The sequence below is a fragment of the Culex quinquefasciatus genome, chromosome 2 (assembly GCF_015732765.1).
Source record: "Culex quinquefasciatus strain JHB chromosome 2, VPISU_Cqui_1.0_pri_paternal, whole genome shotgun sequence".
Taxonomy (NCBI): Eukaryota; Metazoa; Arthropoda; class Insecta; order Diptera; family Culicidae; genus Culex; species Culex quinquefasciatus.
Genome location: NC_051862.1, coordinates 77555923 through 77575691, shown reverse-complemented (window position 1 = coordinate 77575691; position 19769 = coordinate 77555923). Strand labels below are relative to the sequence as shown.

Here is a 19769-nt window from a genome sequence, read left to right as displayed (position 1 = left end):
AAATAAAAACGACTTCAAAAAAGTTTTTAAGAGTGTAACTTCAACCAATTCCAATGATTTTCTTGCAACGAGTGTGCTTCAATTCCGAATCTTCCAGGGGAGGAGTCGCTGAATAATATTAACTCTCTAACCTAGGCAGCATCAGCACTTGGTAACTAAGCGTGTCAAATTGGTAGTAAGTTGTTGCCCTCCGCTAGTTTGGCATTATTTATAGTCAACGTGTGGACACGCACCCGCTAATTATAATTACTTGGATGCGTTTTCTCCGCTAGGGGCTAAACAAAAGTTAGAAGGGTTTTGTAAATATAATTTAAGCTTAGTTTTCTCGTAGACTTTGAACAAAATGTTACACTTTTACTTTTTTTGTTGTTTTTTGAGGTTTGATATATTTCTTAAGAAAATGATTCAATTAAGCGATTCAGACTACAGTACTTAACTTAAAAGTACGACAACTCTTGCATTCCTTAATAAGAAAAAAAAACTCACCAACTGCAAGCAAAGGAATTTATTGTTCCGTGTATTTTTATGAGATTCTTGGCTTTGGCTTGTCATTCTTTGTGTGGTTTTAGAGTGCGCTGCAGTTGTTACTACGTAGCTGTGCGAATCGTAAATACATACAAAACGACACGCCGTTGACATGATTCGAGGGTTGGGGGTGGATGAACGAAGTGACGACCTGCGTCCCCTGATTCCCGATGCTCCATGCCGTTAATCAACTTCAAAATTATTTTCTCATCCGTCATCATTGTCATTATTGTGCGAAAAAAGAAGAAATAAACTGGTTGTAAATATAAAAGCAAGAATTGGCACAGGCAAAAAGATATTCAAAATATGAAATATAATTTTTTGGGAGATTTTTTTGTTAAAAATGTCACAATACGTTGAATTTAAACTGTAAAATATTTATTCAAACTGTTGGAAACTGTTTAAATTATGCATGAATGCACAATTTGTACCTGTGCGTCGAGTTGAGTGAATTGAGGGATGTGTTCTTCAAGAAAAAAGTAACACAAAAGACCGTCCTGTTCGGTGATGCGTACAATAAAAATGCAAAGTGCATTAACAGGTTTTTTTGTTAATCGTTTTAGATTGTATTGCACTGATTCGATTAATGTATTTTTGACGTTTTTGATGAATTTGACGCGCAGAACATTTTGAGAAACTCGTTTGGCTGATAATTTGTTCACATAAGATTTAAGCCTGTACATTGATTAAAACAATTTCCCCTTCACGATAATGCAAAAAATCAAGAAAAAAAAGTGCCAAACCATCGCAGCGAAGCTTCAAAAATGCTTCACCAGACGATGATCCCAGCTTATTGTCACACGAGTTCACGAGTTTCGGTTTAAAAAAAAATGCATGAACGCTCCAATGCGCCATATAAAAAGCACAGGACGGACCGTTTTTCGTCGTTTTATATGTTTTCCACCCCCACACTCACACTCACTCACACACAAGAGCACACCTGTGAGGGGGTGGAGGTCACACCGTGGACCCCATCCCCTTAAAGTGGGTGGGGGTGGGTGCTGGAAAAGCGTTTCCCTTTCGCTGATGGTGCATCTGTTCACCTTCCCAAGCCAACAAAAAAACATTTTTGAATGTGTATGTGTCACTGTATGTGTGCATTTCATATAAAAAAAACCAGAGGAAATTCGCCGTTTTCGGAGTTTCAGCGAACGGATAAGGTTCAGGGATAAACAGGGTGAAGGGAAACTCCGGATGTCATGTCGCAGAAATTCATTTTTTTTCTACTCGAAATACATACGTATCTGTATGGGTGTGTGACACTGGATGCCAGTCGGGTGCAGGCACTTTAGTCTGAAATTCGCGTTAAATTATAATTATGTCCGAAATCATCAAAGGATGCAACTGGCAATTTCCGGAACAATCCGGAGTTGGTTTTTTGTTCCAATCTGGCACGGGTATCGATCGAGGGTGGATGGTGAGAAGCAAAAATTGCAATCATGATTTTATTGTAGAACACGCTTAATAAGATTGCACAGCATGCAGAAGAAATAAATTACTATAACCCTTAAGATATTTGTTATTGTTATTAATTCATTTATTTCTGGCAGATTTAAACTTCTTGGTCGTCCTTGTCGTGCATGTTGGACTAAAGCCCAAAGTTGTTGTCACTTTTCATATGAAAGAAGTTTCAATCTTGTTGTGCTATCTTGACACACCCTGAAAATTGCTGTAAATGCGACAGTTGGCCAAAAGAAGTTCATATCAAAACACGTTTGACACACGTACATGCCCGAGTACCATAAACATTTTTATTCATACTCGGGACTCCGGCAATCAAATTCAACCAAACTTTGAGTTAATGCACAACCAAACTAAACGTGTTTGTTATTGTTTACAATAATATAAAACAGATTTTTCTCGGAACGTCAAAAAGCAACGTGCGACAAGATAGCACGACAATGTTAATGTATGTTTGAACTCAAATTTTAAAAATGGCCTAAAATTGGTCAACAAGTTCGTTGCACAACTAATCAGACGGGTATTTGTTTTAATTTGCCCATTCGTGGCTCTAGACAAGCTAGGGTGGTTCTAACTTTAAAAATTACGAAAAATAAAAAAAGCGTAAAAAGATTCGTCTTTTTAATAACCATTTTAGTACACAAAAAAGCCCAACAATGAGAACGGTGTGCAATTTCATCGGGCACCTAATATTGGTATATCAGCACAAAAAATCGTTTTAAATAGTGCGTCCATTCCGGGAATTCCCGGGATTTTCAAAAACCGGGAATTCCAGAATCCCGGGATTTTTTTCATATTTTGTTACGGAAATTACAGAAATAGGAGACAATTTGCAAATTGAACGTATTAAAACCAAGTCTCTAACCAGTTAAATATACGAGAGCTTCATTTAATAAGATTTTATGATTATTTGAAAAGAAAACTAGTTGGCATTTTTTCATTAACTTCGATTTTTAGGACCACTTTGACTTTACCACTTTAATGGACTGTTTCAAAAATACGTGTTGAATTATTTGACCTATTTCGGGCCATTTGATTTTTTTAGTTTTATATGAAATTACTTTTTAACAATATAGAAGGAATTCAAATGGTTCTAAATACTCAATGAACTCAAGAAAATTCGGAGATTTGCGAGATGATGAGAGGCTTCAAGTTTTTTTTTTTTTTTTTGAGAGTCAAGAGACTAATTTTAAGATTAAGGGTATTTTATAAATTCAATTTATTCAAGAGCATATAGAATTTCAAAAGATTCTGAAGATTCAATAGATTTGAGGGATTCAAGTGATTCAAGAAAAACAAAGATTCAGGAGGAAATTCTAGGCAATTAAAATTCTTAGTAATTCAAGAAATTTAAAAAAAATCAAAAGGTTAATAAATTTCAAGAAATTTTAAAAATTCTGGCGATTAAAAAATATCAAGGAATTAAAAAAGTTCAAGAAATAATAGAAATTAAAGAAATTCAACAACATTACACAGATAGAAAAATTATGGTAATATTCGTCTGAAAATGGTGACAGATTTTGTGGCAATAAAATGTGTTTTATTACATCAGAAAAAAAATGAATTTTCATCTGTTTCTGGTGAATATTCATCAGGTTCACATTTTTACACATTTTGTAGGTTTTATTACTCAAAAAGAGGTAATATTCAACCTACCAAATTTTCAACATTCCAAAATTCAATTTTTTTTTGCTATATTGTTAAAAATAATTAGAATATTCTTAGAACTAGGGGAAATTCTCGTTTGTTTGGCAGGTTAAACACTCGCTCCTAACTCCATCTTATTTGCTGATTTTCACTATTTAAACAACTAATTTTGCAAAACTTTTGATAGAAACTTGCTTGCTCACTTCTTATTGAGCTATTTATCACACGATTTCAGTTAAAAACGCTTTTAATTGGCTTTAATTGAATGTCAAAGTTCTGACCTGCCAACAATAGAGGCACGCTGGAATTAGATGCTGTTCCCCTAATATGATTCGGATGATTCAAAACATTTAAAAGATTAAAAGAATCAGAAAATGCAAAAAACGAAAAAGATGAAACAAATGGAAAACTAAAAATATTTGAGCTTAAAATTCAAAAGTTTGAGAAATTCAAGAAAGATTCAAAGATTCAAAGATTCAAAGATTCAAAGATTCAAAGATTCAAAGATTCAAAGATTCAAAGATTCAAAGATTCAAAGATTCAAAGATTCAAAGATTCAAAGATTCAAAGATTCAAAGATTCAAAGATTCAAAGATTCAAAGATTCAAAGATTCAAAGATTCAAAGATTCAAAGATTCAAAGATTCAAAGATTCAAAGATTCAAAGATTCAAAGATTCAAAGATTCAAAGATTCAAAGATTCAAAGATTCAAAGATTCAAAGATTCAAAGATTCAAAGATTCAAAGATTCAAAGATTCAAAGATTCAAAGATTCAAAGATTCAAAGATTCAAAGATTCAAAGATTCAAAGATTCAAAGATTCAAAGATTCAAAGATTCAAAGATTCAAAGATTCAAACATTCAAAGATTCAAAGATTCAAAGAAGGGTAAGATATCCAAAAAATGGTGTTATAATTTCGTCTTGAGTTTGCTAAAAGTTTGCCACGAAAAAAAGGCAATGTTTTTAAAGCTTTTAAGTGAAATGTGGCCATATTTTTGTTAATCGAAAGAAATCATCGATCAGACTGAAAATAACCCTATCGGTTTTGATGTTTTTTATCATGATATTTCTAGTTATAAATTAATGCTTTTCACAATTTCAAAGAGGTTCAAACGTTTGGCGTTTGGCATTAAGACATTCAAAAGATTCGACACATTTAGTATATTTCAAAATATTCAAAAATTTAAACAGATTTATAAGATTCTTTTATTTTATCAAATCTGACCTGATGATATGAAATCTAATTTGATTCTAAGAAGATACTACAAAACAACCCGAAGCTGTAAAAAGCTGCAAACCATTGACGCTAAGCCCCAACAAAAGTTTCGTTGACTACCGGTCGTCGTCGTCGTCGCGGTTGAAGCCATCGAGGCTAACAAAACCAGTATAATTAAGACTCCCCAAAAGACCGTCCAGCAATCTCAGTTTAGCCACATGAACTTCAAGGAACAGAGGAGTCGCAAAGAACGTGAAGTGGCGAAGAAACAAAACACAGAAAAAGGAACGTTGATCCCAAACAAATGCATTATTGGCATTTTTTTGGTTTTCAGGGGAGCTTAAACATAAGACAAATTTTAGAAATAACATTAAATTTGGGTATTTTTTAAATAACTTAATAACAACAATCAACAAAAAACAAAACAACTATTTGCCACTTTCCAAGTCAACCAGAAATTAATCGAGTTTAGGAACCACTGCAGACATTTCACACACGTTTCAATGTTGTTTATTGCGAAACTGGCTTCTAGTGCAAAGCTGCTTGGCTGGAATGCATCCGTAACTTTTTCATGACTTTTTTGTTCGTTGCTTACTGCGAATTCATACGATGACTTGGTGCATTTGATTTATTCATAATGTTCATAATATCTAATTTAATCTGGTGTTGACATTTAGAATGAAAAAAGAGTTGGAAATTATTCGGTAACAATACAATATAATGGAAAAAAGGTCTTTTCCATAAAATAGTGCAACAAATTCTTAAAGAATCATGCCTTAACATTTTCCACCCCCAACCTTAAATTTAATGTAGAATCTCCACGAGGAAACGTAAAACATGTTGGGGTAGGGTCAAAGAGGAAAGCCGAAATTCAATGCATCCCCCTTCTAAAGTTTGCCATGTCTTTTGGCTCACAACTACCAGCAACACTTCTAATACAACCACAAAATGTAAGAGTGGTAAATGTGATGCTTTTGATCTTATAACTTCATTTATAAAAATTAAATGTAAAAAAAAGTATTGTTGTATTTTTTTATTTAATCCTAGAAAATCTAAAAAAAAATAAAGAACCCGAAAAAAGTTGTGCTGGAGTAGATAAAAAATGACATGGAGAAGAAAAGCCCGAGCGAACACGCCAAAAATAACAATCATCACTGATGACGGCACACACACTGTTGCATGAGTGTTGGTGGAGCAAGGTGAGAGAGGAAAAAAGAGATGAAAAACTGACTCTCTTTTCCGGTAGTGAGGGAGGGGGTGCACAGCGTCACTCAGTGAAATTGAGTTGTCGAATGAGTGGGGTCAAGGTTCGAGGAATACTCACTTAGATTTTTTTTACCGAATTCAGTAGTTAAAAAATCGGTAATGTTTAGAACGGTAAACCATCTGTCAAAGTGAATTAAATTATACCGAAAAGCGGTAGTAAGATGAACAATAATCAACTTTTTTACCGAATTTCGGTAAGATTTTTCCAAATTCGGTAGTTTACAGTTTACCGAACTATTGAGCAGTTTAAAAATCGGTATGATTATCGAATTCGATAGAAAACTGGAAGTGTACAGTAGTTTCTAGAGCACTTAATAGCTTAAAAGTGGAAAAACGATGCATTTTTTTTGTGCTGTGTTTGTAGTAGTAACAAGGCTAAAACAGCTGTCCGAATTTACCCCGTGTATCTTAGACATTTGAATAAAGCACATGGGTGGAATAAGAAAGAAATATAAAGCTAAGCCACAGACTTAGATTTTTTTACCGAATTCGGTAAAGTTTACCGAATTTTTTAACTACTGAACAGTTCGGTAAACTGAAGATGACCGAAATTCGGTAATAAAGTCGGTAATAAATAATTAGAACACCGATTTATTGCTCTAAAGTTACATACTGTTATTCCGATTGTATTCCTGATTTTCCTCAGTTGCGGTAGTGACTTAAAGATAACTCGTAAAATATTTTTAAGATAAAACATCAAATTCTAAACTTACATAAAGTTTAATGTTGACTGGATGTCATTTTATTCGATGCCGTTTTTCATTTTGACATTTCCAATTACATTTTTTAAACTTTTTAAGCCATGTTATATAAAAGATAAGTAAAAAATATATTTATAGGAGACTCATTGAAAATCCAAAGCACAACAAAGAACATAAAAAATCTATCGTCTTCAGGGGTAACATTGGGTCTTGAAGGGGGAGATTGGGTCCTATGAAAATGCTGAAATTGGTATGACCCAATCTGACCCAACTCGTCAATTGGATTTTTAAATAATTGTTTTATTATTTTCATTTTTTACAGTAAAAAACTATTGAAGAAGAAAACAACATTGAAACCTTGTAAGTATTATTATTGTTATTTAAATTTTTTTCAATAGATATCATATCCTCTATAAGAAAAAGTAATAAAAAGTAATAAAAAGTCCCATCCCTCCGAGGTCTACAAACTGCCATGGCGGGCGCCGTTGGTGGCCAGTGGCTGTTACCTATTCGTACCGGCTCTAGTTTTGATGATCGTGATGCCTTATGGAATTTATTCTTGGGTTCAACTGACTCCATTTTCGCATAAATGGCTAATATCTAGAGTTTTTTAAAGGTCATATAAACTATTGTGTATCATATGTTTATAGGAGCTAATTAAAAAAAATTAAATGAATTAACAATATCAACCAACATATCCTCGAATACACTTTTATGAATGTTTACAAATTCACTTTCGGTCAGCTGTTTTTCTGGCGCGATCCAACGATCGCCGCATCACACGCTGTCTACAAGTTCATAACATTGCGTGCCAAAAACACTGATCTTGGACAACATACTCGGTTGAACTTGCAAGAACTTGGCTGCATTTTGCGCATATATTTATAGATTTTATTTCTTCTCCTTTCCTCCTCAAAACAGTATTTCTTTTCCTTATTTTACGCGCGATTTGCTCACTCTTCTTCTGGTCACCTCGACTGGCAGGCATTTTTACGCTCTTTCTTGAGATTTTATATTCCACCCACACCTTCGCGCACACGCACTCACACTCCCAACGTAAACAGTGTCGTTTATTTTGATTCTTATTTTTGTTTGTGTTTATAATTTGCATGCGACTGCTCGCGAGCGCCGGCGGCCGACCTCTCCGCGCGAGTTCAGCGTGAACCTGTGCGACTCTTTGGGACTATATCTCTTCGAAATGTGTGTTAAATTTCGCTTTTAATGTTTGTTAATTTAAACGGACCCCATAAATAGTGTACTTTAGTGCAGGAATTGCTTAATTAAGTTGTTATCCGATTTTAAAATGTGAGGTCAATTTTTGGATTTTTTCTCTTTTGTTAATTATCTGATTTTTTTTACTTAAATAAGGTCAACTATCGCAACCTCTACCGAGGCTTACAAAACTACTTCGTGATTATTCTCAATTGCTTGAATCTTTTTGTTATTACCTTCTCCCCCGGTTCAGTTCAAGATTCGAATAAAAAATGTTGATCCCATGCACGTTTTCAAAGTAAATAAATCCCATCCTTCAGCAGGCCCAAAGTCGCAACAGAGCGAGTGACTTGGGTTGAAAATCCGGACCAAGGTTAATATTTTTTTCTGCAGGGTAGTCCCCTCGAGATCAGTTTTGTTGATTTGTTGAATAAAAAGAAAAGAAATTTGTTACTAAAACAAATGAATTCAATGTTTTCTACAAGGCCTTTAAGCTATGTGATTTTCTATGTTTATATGACCCTTTCAAATTATATCACATGATCATTTTTATTTTACAAATATTTTTAATATTTTAACCTTTAAAGTATTTCTTGATTATTTAATTACATTCGTATTTCAACGGAAAACATAAGATGTTAACCGAGATGACATTGAACGGATTTCAATTTATTTTGCAAGTATTGGTCATCTGAATAGGCTTGATATCAAGATTATATTTATGTTTTTATGTATCTTATTCAGAAAAAAAGAGAAGTGAGCAGTTCTCTACCAAATCGGTCTTTTTTCTTTAATTTTAATTTTTGTATTTTTTAATCCAGCTGAAACTTTTTTGGTGCCTTCGGTATGCCCAAAGGAACCATTTTGCATCATTAGTTCGTTCATATAATTTTCCATACAAATTTGGCAGCTGTCCATACAAAAAGGATATGTGAAAATTCAAAAATCTGTATCTTTTGAAGGAATTTTTTGATCGATTTGGTGTCTTCCGCAAAGTTGTAGGTATGGATATGGACTACACTGAAAAAAAATGATAAACGGTAAAAAAAAATTTTGATGATTTTTAATTTCACTTTTTGTCACTAAAACTTGATTTGCAAAAAAAACTATTTTTATTTTTTTATATATATTTTAGAGGACATCAAATGCCAACTTTTCAGAAATTTCAAGAATGGGCAAAAAATCTTTGACCGAGTTATGATTTTTTGAATCAATACAGATTTTTTCAAAAATTCGAAATATTGGTCGCAAAAATTTTTCAACTTCATTTTTCGATGTAAAATCGAATTTGCAATCAAAAAGTACTTTAGTAAATTTTTGATAAAGTGCACCGTTTTCAAGTTACAGGCATTTTTAGTTACTTTTTTTAAAATAGCCGCAGTTTTTCATTTTGTAAAATTAGTGCCCATGTTTGCCCACCTTTGAAAAAAATATTTTTGAAAAGCTGAGAAAATTCTCTATATTTTGCTATTTTGAACTTTGTTTATACGACCGTTAGTTGCTAAGATATTGCCATGCAAAGGATAAAAAAAAACAGGAAAATTGATATTTTCTAAGCCTCACCCAAACAACCCACCATTTTCTAATGTCGATATCTCAGCAACTAATGGTCCGATTTACAATGTAAAGCTATGAAACATTCGTAAAATTTTCCGATCTTTTCGAAAACAATATTTTCAAAAATTTTAAATCAAGACTAACATTTCAAATGGGCGTAATATTGAATGTTTGGCCCGTTTGAAATGTTAGTCTTGATTTTAAATTTTTTAAATATTTTTTTCGAACGGATCGGAAAGAATGTTTCATATTTTGACATTGTAAATCGGACCATTAGTTGCTGAGATATCGGCATTAGAAAATGGTGGGATGTTTGGGGAGACTGAGAAAACATCAATTTTCCTGTTTTTTAACCTTTGCATGGCAATATCTCAGCAACTAAGGGTCGTATCAACAAAGTTCAAAAAAGCAAAATATAGAGAATTTTTTTAGCTTTTCAAAAATATTTCAAAAAAGTTACCTAAAAATGCCTATAAATACGGTGCACTTTATCAAAAAATCACTAAAATACTTTTTGATTGCGAATTCGATTTTACATCGAAAAATGAAGGTGAAATTTTTTTGCGATCAATATTTCGATTTTTTGAAAAAATCTGTATTGATTCAAAAAATCATAACTCGGTCAAAGATTTTTTGCCCATTCTGGAAATTTCTGAAAAGTTGATGTCCTCTAAAACATATAAAAAAAAAAATAAAAATAGTGTTTTTTTGCAAATCTAGTTTTAGTGACAAAAAGTGAAATTAAAAATCACCAAATAGTAGTTTATGCAACAAGTTGCAAAAAGAGGATTTTTTCAGCACGAGTCGTACATTTATCCAACGAGGTTCACCGAGTTCGATAAATACGAAGAGTGCTGAAAAAATCAAGTTTTGCAACGAGTTCCATACAACATTTTTTGCAATTCCAAAAAACACACAATGAGTGAAATTTTCTGTCAAATTTTCATATATTTTGTCAATAAATCGTTTAAATAAAAAAATGTTGAAAAGTGTTACTTTTCGAAACAAGTACTGAAAAGTAGAACTTTTCAGCATTTATTTTGAAAAGTGTTGCTATTCGATTCTGTTATTTTTGGTACAGAAAAGTAGGCTATTTCATCGGTCAAGAATGACAGGAAAAGTAAGAAGTTTCACGACGGAATTGGAAAAAATATTTTAAAGAAATTTTGATAAATATGGAATATTAAATTTGATTTTAACTAAAATTTGCAGCTTTAAACAGTGCCCAAGAATAACCATTTCTAAATTATTATTTTTTTTCGAAAAGTTCAGAAAATGTCCTCAAATTGGGCTTAAAACAAAGAAAGTTTGCTGGTTGCTGAGATAGAGCGGATTAAATAAAAAAATATAGATTTTGGAAAATTGATTTCTTGTAAAAAAGATCCATGTACCTATTTTTCCTGATTTTCCTGTCATCGTCATTATCATAAACTATCACTTTGCCGAAGAAATCCCAAAATTGTATGGAGACTTGTATGGGTGAACCAATGACACAAAATGGCTGTTTTGTCATTGGCCATCACAAAAATTGAGCCAAATCAAAAAAACCTTTTTCCGGAATTCGATGATAACTGCTCAATTGCATATGGTATTGTTACAAAATATTTTGTTAAAGATGGGTAGGTGCCATTTGATGTAAAAGTTAACTTAATCCACCTATGTGGTTGGAGCCTCCCTCACTCTTTATCAAAAATTGGTGTTTTAGTATGTGTGGACACAAATTTTTATACATTACTTTTGAACTACGAAACTTCATAAAAATCAATATCGAATTCCAAATTTGACCAAAATCGGTTGAGCCAGTGCTGAGAAAACTGTGTAACAAATTTGGTCACTTACACATGCATAATTAATTACGCACATTGTAATAGTTTTTAATATCAATATAAATGTCTTTGACATTTTGTGCCGTGACTTTACAACGGTTTGATGTTTCTTTTTTCAGTTTGTTTGCTGTAACTTGGACTGCAAATCTTTCAAAATTGCCAAGAAATTTTAAAGATATTTTAATATCTTTATAAATAACTCTTATTCAATTCAATTGAATACAGAAGTTTTTGCTCATGGTGAAAAATTGTATAATAATTCCTGATTTGAAATTATTTTTGTAGAGAATATCTTGAGAGTTTAAAAACAATCTTTCTGCAATTTCCCTGTGAAACTGTCAACTTTTCCTGTCCTTCAGGAGAGACGAAACGGCATAATTTTCCATGCCAAAAAATAGTGCTGAAAAGTAATACTTTTTGCACTGTTTTTAGTGCTGAACAGTTCAACTTTTCAGTACCGTGCTGAATTGTATCTGTATATGTTTGTATTTTTATCGGACGAATTTTGGCATATTGTCGTTCACCAGCTACTCATAGTCAATACAAGACTGGAACCGAACCTAGGCCAACTTGGGTGAGAGGGAATCACGGTTTCCACTACACCACCGACCCCGAAAGCGAGTTAAACAAAATATTAAGATAGTTATCGTAGTTTTGCAGATACAAACATGCGTGTAACAAAAACATAGTTGATGTACAGAGATAAAGTTAACTAACTTTTCAACTTCTTCAAAATTTGATAGAAAATACTTGTTGAGATGTTACTAGCCAAGTCACTGTTACCCCAGTTTACGGTACTTTCAATTTGTTCAAAATTAACCTTGACCACCATGTCACCGTTTGCCACGAAAGATAGACGACACTCTCCCTAGACCGGAGGTCACCGGCGTGTCATGGCCTAGATATTCCGGTCCTCCCCCATTCAGTGATGGCCGAGAAGAGTCATGTCTTTCGCACTCACTCACTCGTGACGTCGTCGTCGTCCAAAAGGCCGATTTTCGAGAAAAACAAAACCTCCCCAATGCAATGTCGACCCAATTTGAATTCCATTCAGATTTTTGCTCTGCGTCTGTTTCTTGTGTTCAAAAACTAGAACGAAACAAGGGCAGCTTCAGCGCGCGTCATCGGCACTTTTTGTCCTATGTGCAAGGTGCATGTGCAGCAAGCAAGCAGGGTAGCCAAAACAAACTTGGAAATATGTACCAAACTTTACTCTGTTGCTGTGGAGATGTATGGTCACGGTCTTTTCTAAAAAAAATCGGACGTGCCACGTTATGTATTCTATGCTTTATGTGCATCCGTTATGTGTTATGCTATGCGCCGGGGGTTGATAGCATCGGAAGTTGCCGAGAAACATAACTGTATTCCAGGATATTAGCATAAGGATGTAATCAAATATTATTTTTTTCGGTTTGTCGCGCCGTCTTACCATAAACTCTTAAAAGTTTCGATTTATCAACGGAATTATGTCGAAGGTGACACGAAAGCTCGGCCATCACTCTCCGGCCGCCTATCAGCAAAAGATTGACTGAAGGGTTCCATTAAGCGCGCCCGCGTCTCCCAAAAAGGATTAAATTGAGCCATTCAACCATCTGCCCAGCAGAGACAGACAGAGAGTCCGTGGGACCAATAAATCCGCTTAAAGTACGCCACCGCCGGGGCCGGTGTCAATCCGCAAGGCAAGGCCGTGAAATTCGTTGCACTCTGAAAAAGTGCAACACACGCTGAATTTGTCCTCCCCTCAGGTGCTGATGATGCCTCAGGTGTTACTGAGTGTAAAAAGAAGAATATACGCGAGCTACAACAATAAAGAATGAGACGTGTGGGCGATCGTAAAAAGCAGATCTTAGCAGGCACGGAGTTCCACGTGAAACAAACCATTGCGTTGAATTGGGCACCGTGAGGTGTTGTTACTTGGGTTTTTCGAAAATGTTATTTTTTTGGGATTTCTCATAAACTGAATTTAAAAAAAAATGCAATTCAATATTTTTCTAAAGAACCTTGTTTATTTTTTTATTTTATTTTATTATTACCTAAAGTTCACATTTTCATTGAAAAAAAACTTCACAAATTGTAATGCATTATACACCTACCCAGTTGTTTTGTTAGCATTAGTCTCCAAAATATCTAAGTATTGATTAAGTATTAAACATTCTAAATATTTTTAATCATGCCAAAACATGCTTAATTTGATTATCAATGCAAACAAAATTGTTTTCAGTTAATAAGACTTCTATGTCCATTAAATTTTTTAAGTTGTTCGAAAAAATGTTCCCCTTCCCCCTTAGTTTACGTACTAAAATGAAAAATATTATAATAACTTAAATAAATTATAAATCATTTTGTAATACTTTAAGCTAACATATTTTGAAAATTAGTTAAGCTTAAGTCCTCTTATTTCTGCCATTGAAATTTAAAGTGTTGTCCTTCGGCTCTAGTCAAGGTCAAAATATATTTTTTATATTCAAAGCTATGATGTTTTAAAACGAAACCAAAGAGTATTTCTCATCTCTTTGACGAAACTTGTTGTATGTTTATATTTTAAATATGAATATTTTCAATCATCAAAATTTAATAATTACTGTAATATTTTTATTTTATTTTTTAAATGACAGCGAATTTAAAAAAAAAGATTGGTGCGCTGGAAGTGGGGACGCGAAGTCGTGATTATTCAGGTTAATTTTTTTTTTGTGCTTTTGTGTCGCTGTTCGTTAGGAGTGAGTGATTGTAGTAATCGAATAAAAGCATGACTTATGGAATTATTTGTGTCTTGAGCGTAATTTTCGTTGAGTAATTGGTGTTTTTTATGATTTTTTTGTGATTAATTAATTGTTTTGTGATTTTCAAAGCCCTTCCTATATCATCGTTGATCGGAAGGCACGGCGTCGGGTAAATTGTGTATTATTTTTTGAATAAGGTTTTATTTTTTATGGTGAAAAAGCCATTTCTATATAATGATCGAAAGACGTACTGACATTTTGGATTAATTAATAGTGGAGTGAAATAATTGTGTGTGAGTGACTTTGTGTGTTAATCAAATAGACCTTCCCATAGCATCGTTGCTCGGAAGGCTCGCCGACGGGTCTGTTATGAAAGTCCTCCCCATAGCGTCGTAGCTCGGGAGGCATCGAAAAGCCAATACCTTATCCTACTAACCCAGAAAAAAAATTAATCACGTGATGCTTGAAGGAGATGCTGTGGATTCAACGGTCTCAAGCGGTATCAACAAGTATATACCGAAAAATTATGTGCAACTTCAACTATCGGACTAACATTCCTCCCTTTCGGTGAACTGCAGGCTTCTTGGGAGGGCGCCGGTATTGACTAATAAAGTAGGGATCTTCAGAGGTTAAACAGTGAACGGATGGTTGGCTCCCACTTCAGCTGATCTGTCAATAACGGAGTAGCAGCTCATTGGCAGTCAACCATGCTCATGCTCTGCTCATGCTCATGCTCATGACAGCGAATTTTTAAAAAAAAAGCTAAGGCAGGTTGACCCAAAAAAAACTGGGTTGAGTTCAATTTCACTCCCTTTCACGGTACCGACCTCTCCACTCTGCGCTCTGACTTCGGACAACCCGGTCCATGGTGGTATAAATTTCTCGTGACAGCCGAATCGTGGTAATTATGTATCTTGATTAATGCTTTCCTCCGCGGCCAAGACCGGCGGTTTGGTGCCATCTCAACCCGAAAAAAAAACGAAAGAAAATCGACGTCTCCGGCCAAACTCCATCGGATTAAGTTATTGCTCGGTCAGGACAGGCACCTCGCCAGACAAAAGGACCCAGCGATGGGCCCGTAAAATGTTGAACTTGTTGCCTCGAACAATAACGCCACGGCCTGAGCAAAACGGGGCGGTCGAAGGTTTTTTTTTTGAGGGAGGGGTGGACACGCACTTTGCAGGTCGCGGCTGATGCGGACACATGATAAAAACACTTGAGCGTGTGCTGGCTTGGACGACTGCTGCTGGACCAGGATTAATTGGGCGGCACACTTCAAACACGGCACGACGAAACCGGACAGGGCTGGGGATCCTTACGGGCGAAAAAGAAACCGAACCGAAGCTGGCTGGCGGCACATGTTTTGCTTAATTGACACATCCACTCGTGGTTCGACAGGATCTGGTCCCTTTTTTGCGTGATTCTTTGATATTTTTTTGGGGTCAAGCTGGCGTCTACCAATGAAAAAACAATTGTCACTTTATTAAAAATAGATTTATCTGATTATCCTTACTTGTTCATAATCTAAAAAATCTCCAAAAATATCAATTCTACAAACTGTATGGGTAATTCCAAGCTAACTCACACAGCAATCGCCCCCGAAAGGAGGAGAGAGGGAAGAAGAAGAAAAGGAGAAGATATTTTTTTCTTCCAGTCCAAAGCTTTTTTTTTCTCAAAATTGACAACTTTATTGCCAATTTTTAGTAAAAAAGCATTGATTGCCAAAGAAACCCATTTTGTAACATCGTCAACATTGATGTTATAGCCATCTTAAAAAAATTATGTACATCTAAAATAATATCAAAATCGATTTTACCGCACAGCATTTTTTTAGTTCCTTTTGGGGTCCTAAACACAGGGCTGCGGAGTCGAGTCATGTTTTAGACGACTCCGACTCCGACTCCAGCTTTCTGAGTTAAGCCGACTCCGACTCCAACTCCGGCTCCGGCTTGCAGCTTCATACGACTCCGACTCCGGCCTGCCAATTCTAGCCGACTCCGATTGTCTGGCGATTGTCCACGCTCCATACAAAAACGTTTTTTTTGTATGAACAATTGTTCATTTTGCTTACATTTAGGCTGTAATTTGTAAGACACTAAGTAACTATCAAAGTCACCTGGTATTAAAATAAACAGTTTGCGTAACTATTTTGGGTGATTCTCTACTACAGTCGACTCTCTGGCTGTCGATCTTCTCGATATCAATAATTCTCCATCTATCGATGAATTCTTTAGTCCCTTCAATCTGCATACTTCAATTATCTTCATTCCTCGATATTTTCCCTTGCTTGAAGGATCTCTTCCTCGACGGTCCCTTGGATTCTGTTTGCTTTAAAAATCTCTTCCGGTTGTCAATAATTTCACTTTCTCATGGCTTGCATAGACATTTTTCTTGGCGAAACGAAGCTTTGAAGGGTGTTTGACATTAGTATGTTTTTGTTTGATGGACGTTGCCATGATTCTCTCCCATAGCTGGGTATCAAGAAAAAAAAATTCAATCGAGTCTTCATTTTGTATCGTTCTGTAAACTAATGATTCTCTTCCTCGATGGTCCCTTGGATATTGACATCCAGACAGTCGACTGTAACTCACACATCAGTTGCCCCGACCCCTCTTCGATTTGCGTGAAACTTTGTCCTAAGGGCTAACTTTTATCCTTGATCACGAATCTGACGTCCATTTTTTGATATCTCGTGACAGAGGGGCGGTACGACCCCTTCCATTTTTGAACATGCGAAAAAAGAGGTGTTTTTCAATCATTTTCAGCCTGAAACGGTGATCAGATAGAAATTTGGAGACTTTTTTTTATAAAATTAGACGCCCGATTCGATGGCGTAATCGGCATTTCGAAAAAACATCAAAAAAGTTTTAAAAACTCTGCCATTTTCCGTTACTCAATTGTGAAAAAATTTAGAACATGTTATTTTATGGGAAATTTAATGTACTTTTCGAATCTACATTGACCCAGAAGGGTCATTTTTTCATTTAGAACGACGAAACAAAGAGAAACGAGAGAAATTTTTAGATTTGTTCAACGATATTTGTAAGGATCCACACTTTTAGATTTTTGTAGAGAAATAGTAAACATTAAGGAAATCGAGAAATTTTATATATTCAATTATGATTTCAAAATCAGTTGCAATTTATTTTTGACATTTTTTTGTCAGTTTCAAATATTGATAACACGACCTTTGGTTTTTTTTTATTTATATACAAAATGAGCATGTTGAGTTCCAAGAAATCGATTGATATAGGGGAAATTCTCGTATGTTTGGCAGGCTAAGCACTCGCTCCTAACTCAATCCAATTTTACCAATGTTTAAAAAAAAGTTAGTTAAGTACTAATAGTGATTCTTTGTTTAGGTGAAATTTGGTGGAATTTGAATTGAAAGAATTCATAATGACAAGCAAAAGTCAAGCATCAACTGAATATTAAAAAAAAACGTTCACAATTTAAATTGTTTATTATTTTATGAGTGATGAAATTATAAACATGGGTTATTGAAATAACACAGTCAGAGCTATCCAACCAAATTGAAATTGCTTCAAAAACAAAGTGGCACCTGATAAATCTCTCGAACCAACACATAAATTAACTGAAAAAAAATCATTACGCGGTTTTTAAAAAATAGGTACATAAAAGTTTTGTAAATTTATTGGCATTATAACAAAAACTGAACAATAAAAAAGTTTTAAAATTATATTGAATTTAAGATAACTCCGACTCCAGCACCGACTCCGGGTTTATTAGAAATTTTCAACTCCGGCTCCGACTCCGACTCCAGCTCATAAAATTTAGCCGACTCCGACTCCGACTCCAGCTCCAGCTCGAGTTTTGACGACTCCGACTCCGACTCCAGGTTCCCAAAAAGACCCGACTCCACCGAAGAGAGTATGGTGCTAACTTGCCCCTGAAAGAAGACGCGTTTTCGGAAAGTTGTAGAGCATCTTTCAGAGTATTCGAATATGAATCCGGTTTAAGTACAACGTGATGCGTGAAATTTATTAATATCAAAATCCAAAAAATGGATTTCCCCATACAGATTCCCATTTAAAATTGAATCGCTTTGCGCAAAGTTAGGACTAAATCATTCGTTCCCTAACTTTTGGGAGTTGTTTAGGACCCCAAAAGGAACTAAAAAGTTGCTGTGCTCATTAGATTTGGACAATTTTTTTTTCATACAACCATATTACACCCTAATGGCCCATGCAGGGCATGCACTGATAACGGACATCCTATGCAGTGAAAGGATTCACACGGGCTTCTGACCAAGCCCTCAGATCTGCATGCAAGCATGGGTTTCCATCCTCATGGCTGCTGGTTCAATCAATTCCGTACAACTCCCGCGTACATGCTGTTTTTTGTCGAATGCTACTGAAAATCACATTTTTATTATATTTCGACTTGTGAATTAATGAAATAGTACGTAATTAATGGATTTTTTTGCCTGCTGACTCCGGATGATAAATTGAACATTGTTTTTCATGTTGTTTTTTGTTGACCATCATGGCTGCCGAATTGTGAACTTCCCGGTGGGAAGAGTCACTTCAGATGACGGTGGCGCTGCTGGACTGACCCTTCCGTATTTCTGCGCAAAGAGTACGGAATACCCGCTGTGCAGTGCGATCCGGTCAGTTGCGAACCTTTTTTTTTTTTCTTTGTGCGAAATTATCAGTCCGATCCAGGCAATAAGCGAGCTAATTTGCGGATCCTTAAAAATTAATCCTCGCTTCATTAATTACGACCGACGCGTAGATTTATCACCTTTTTGTTCAACCAGCAAAATAAGTAACAACAACAAAATAAATAAAGAGAAGTTTTGTTAAAGGACAGCGCACCGAATTCATTGTGTCCATTGCATTGTGGACTTATGATTCGATGCGCTTTCTTTTTGGCGGGGTGGATTGGTCCAGTACGGGGAATTTTTCTCACGGTCCAGCATGAATTACCCGCCGATGGTCGTCGGCTTACGCGGCTGATCTTGGACAGGTTGAGCACCAAAATTGGGCTGTGGAATGTGTGTGTGTGTGTGCGTGTGTGTGTGTTTTTGACAGCACGTGATGCATTTTTCGACATTAGGGTGGTTTGTTAGCTTAGAAAATGTAATTCTTATTTTTATTTTATTTCACCACTATAAAATGATTAAAAAATGGCACACAGTAATGAAACTGCCCTAAAAAAATTTTTTCCAGAAATTCGCTTTTTTGCGAGAAAGGTACTATCGTAAATTGGGTTGACATTGTAAGGATTTCGATTAATTTTTGGAATATGTTCTAACTGTTATTATTCTCAAGATAATTATTTTTAAAACGTGTTATGGAGTAGGCCATACAACGTCCATGCACTGTTTTTTTTTAGTTTTTTCATCAGTGTTTAAAAAAATAGTTACGTTAAAAATTCTTAGTTTGAATTCCGGGATGGCTTTGATAGTCATAGTTTTTCTTGTTAAAATCAGATTTAAGGTGCTCAAACTATATTTTTACGTCTAAGAAACCATCTCTATGGTTGTTTATATAGTTTTTAGGAAGAAAAATCAATGTTTATATTTTGTTTACTAAATTTATATGCTTTTTATCAAAACATATATAAATTTAATGTAATATTGTTAAAAATTATCGATGCATTTTAATCTGAATTC

The 19769-nt window shown here is 34.9% G+C and overlaps 1 protein-coding gene across 5 annotated transcripts in view; it reads left to right on the top strand.

The window, feature by feature from the left end:
• LOC6048248 (zinc finger protein 768) overlaps positions 1–19769 on the top strand; it is a 68577-nt gene that overhangs the window by 27426 nt on the left and 21382 nt on the right. For 4 of the 5 annotated variants that reach the window (XM_038254969.1, XM_038254968.1, XM_038254967.1 and 1 more), the window contains exon 2: positions 7139–7176. The exons of the other annotated variant lie outside the window; for it this stretch is intronic. The gene's annotated coding sequence lies outside the window, so the exon portion shown is untranslated. The remainder of the gene's footprint in view (positions 1–7138; positions 7177–19769) is intronic. 5 annotated transcript variants of the gene reach the window in all.